The following is a 3,203-nucleotide window of genomic DNA, read 5'->3' as shown; positions in this document are numbered from 1 at the left end:
TCTGGAATCCTTGTTTGGGCAGTCCTTCTTAATGTGACCAGGTTTGAAACAGGATAAGCACAGGCGATCTTGTCTGCAATGTGCCAATGTTGAGTGTTCTGTGGACTGGCAAACCTTACAGAACTTTCTCTGCTGCAGCTGACCATAAGAGGGCTTTCTGAGCACAGTCTGGTTGTTCTGAACAAGGGTACGATCAAGCAGACTGATGAGAGTCTTTATACAGTTATCATCTAACTGAGGACTGAGGTTGACATTCCCCTCAACCTAAACAGGAGAAGAAACCGGAGAGCTGGATGAAATGAGCTCCTCAGGTGCTTGAACATGTGATGACAGACACTTTATCAAGCTGGCATGAATTGGTTTAGGCTTCATCTCAATTTGATAGCGATCTACATGTTCCTGTATCTCTTTAGCTGTCCACTTGTCTGGTGGCTTGAATCGTAATACTGCAGCAAGAGAGGGATCTGGACAATACTTGACGAACATCATCGTTACCTCTCGGCTAGGATCATCAACGTGTCGCCCTTGTCTCCTCAAAGCCTCCTCAGTTACATCAATTGCCTTGTTGAGGCCTAGCCAGTACTCAACAGGGTTTTCTCCTATTTGAGGCACAGTGCCATAAAAGTCTGCAAGAGGCATACTTGAACTTGTTTCACCAAAGTGTTGCTTTAAAATGTCAATGATGAATTTTGGGTTCTCTTGGGGTTTTAGGGCTGGATTGCTACGGAGCGTAACCTTCACAATGTCCCTAGCTTTCCTATTAACTTATATAAAATCTCCTGATGCTGTTCTCCATGTGGTACACCTCTCTTCCTCAGGTATGTGGAAGTTCCTCCCACTCATACACTGATAGCTTATCTGACACATCTCCTCTAAAACTGGGAGGTTCCCTGACATTAGCTTGCATAACTAATCTTATGCCTGCCAGGTTATGTGTAAGGATATTGAGAGTCTGATTTGTACCTGAACTCTGAGCTCGTGCATCTCTGTCCTCATCTGCCTTACCTTCTCCCTTTAACTGAGTAGATATAACCTATCTGACTTCCTGTGCTATGTGTGTGATGAAATTTTTTTAAAGCTAGATCACTTATGTCTGACGTTGCTGACAGCTGATCAGCGAGTTTAGGCAAAGCGGTTGGATGACTAGGTAACCGAGTGGAGCTAAAGGCTGGTGAACCAACATTGTCTGCATTTCTGACAGGGGTATCACAAAGCTCCCTCAAAAACCTTCCTCTGCCAAGGCCTAGAGGATTCTCATTTGTTGTAGCTACATCTGCTTCTTCAAACTTGGAAGCCATTTTTAATAAAAAAAAACAACAACCTTAACCCTATATTATAATGAAACAATGGTTCTTAATCTATCAAACTTAGTTGAGATACACAACAACAATAAAAAAGAATGCAAGGGGAAAAAAAATGAAACAACCCCTTTTCTTTCAAAGTCCTTTCAACTGTGTAACAGCGTAGCTTTGCAACCAGCAAATTTAAAGGAACCTCTTGGTGATGATCAGCAGCCCTCGATGACCAAGCTGTTGTTGATCCAAGATGAATCCGGATCGTCACGGCACCAATGTAGCCGGCCTCAGGCGTGCTACTTGTTTGACTCTGCGTTGTCTAGTGACGACCGCTCAGGCATTTCAGGTCAGCCTACTGATGGTGTATTTATTCTGTACAGAGTGATATGAAAAACTGTTCAGCAGCAAATAACATATCCAGCCGACATCAGTCTACCTTCCTCCGCAACAGCCATGAACAGTCTGGTCTGAATTATTACATTTTTTAAATCTGGATGAAACAAATAAAGATAACAGAAACACGCCACCAGCAAACCTCCACAATAGGTAATGTATAAAAAAAACTTGTACATTGTGAAAAATTTAAAAAAACTATGAAACTCCGACATTGAACAAAAAGTTCAATCAATAAATAAAATAACAACATACCTGTACAGAATGATATGAAAAACTGTTCAGCAGCAAATAATATATCCAGCCGACATCAGTCCACCTGCCCATGACAAATGGAGCAAATAAAATTTAGCATTGCGCAGGAAAAACGGTCGGCTCATTCAAAGAAATGCTGCGACAGTAAAACTCTTTAACTCCTTAAAAAACATTCCATTCACCGCTAAGCAACTCACAAACATGTTAGCTTTAAAAATTGTTTAACATTTTTCATTACACTCGAACTTCTAACCAAGAAACTAACAAGAGCTCCGTGAAAACTCACCTTCCTCCGCAACAGCCATGAATGGTCTGGTGAAGGAGGAAGTGACGTCACCAGTTATACCCACAAAAATAAAATAAAACTTTCCGAAAATTATTATACAGAGTATTTTTCTTTAAAATATTAATTCCAACAAAAACTGAAAGACAATAAATTAATGAAAATATAAAATGAAGGATATTTGGTGGAATGAATTTTCTTCCTTCCACGCTACATCTGCATTAATTTAAGGCTGGCTTTCACCTCTTACAGATTGAGAGGGGCATCTAGAATGTTTTTGGAATTAGTGTCCACAGAGGGGAGAATTAAATTATCTAGGAATTGGTTCATTGGAGTAGTGTCTGATGAGGCTTCTGATTGTATAAATCAAAGTAATATGAAGCAAAAGTATCGTTTATCTCAGTTGGGTCTGTAACTAAAGTTTGGGGGTTCTTACGAATTTGAGTAATGAAATGGGTAAGAGGATTGATGTTTTAGTTGCCTTGCTAGTAACCGACTAGCCTTGTCTCCATATTCATAATAAGTGCCCTTTGTACGCCTTAAAAGAAACTCTGCTTTCTTTGTGGAAATAAGGTCAAATTTAGTCTGTAATTTAAGTCTCTCCATCTGGAGAGTAGCATTGGCTGAGATGGAGTGTTGTCTATCAGTCTGATGAATTGCTGCGATCAGTTCAAGTTGCCTTTACCTCCCATCCTTTCGTGTCCTGGCATTATATGAATTCATTTCTCCACGGATTACTGCTTTGAGGGTTTCCACAGGAGAGAAGGTGAAGTAGAGTCAGATTTGTTGTTTTCGAGAAAGCGTGAAATCTTATCAGAGATAAATTCACAAAATTTGTCAGATGATAAGAGCCCAGTGTTTAATCTCCAGTTTGATTAGCCTTTGGGTTTAGGGGCTAGTTCCAGGTCTAACAAAAAGGGGGGCATGGTCTGAAATGACTATCGATGAGTATTCACATTGTTTCACTGAGGGTAGTA

At 40.3% G+C, this 3,203-nt stretch overlaps 1 long non-coding RNA gene across 1 annotated transcript; it reads right to left on the bottom strand.

Moving 5' to 3' along the window:
• Nucleotides 1–759: 759 nt before the first annotated feature.
• LOC118562237 lies at nt 760–2,273 on the bottom strand. Its single transcript, XR_004930528.1, has 3 exons — nt 2,230–2,273; nt 1,944–2,007; nt 760–1,667 (listed from the first exon to the last, which is right to left on the bottom strand). It is a non-coding gene; the product is annotated as an uncharacterized LOC118562237 (long non-coding RNA).
• Between the last annotated feature and the right edge of the window lie 930 nt (nt 2,274–3,203).

This window comes from Fundulus heteroclitus, unplaced genomic scaffold (genome assembly GCF_011125445.2).
Source record: "Fundulus heteroclitus isolate FHET01 unplaced genomic scaffold, MU-UCD_Fhet_4.1 scaffold_838, whole genome shotgun sequence".
In the NCBI taxonomy this organism is placed as follows: domain Eukaryota; kingdom Metazoa; phylum Chordata; class Actinopteri; order Cyprinodontiformes; family Fundulidae; genus Fundulus; species Fundulus heteroclitus.
Note: the sequence above shows the minus strand (reverse complement) of the source record. Positions and strands in the feature narration are given on the sequence as shown.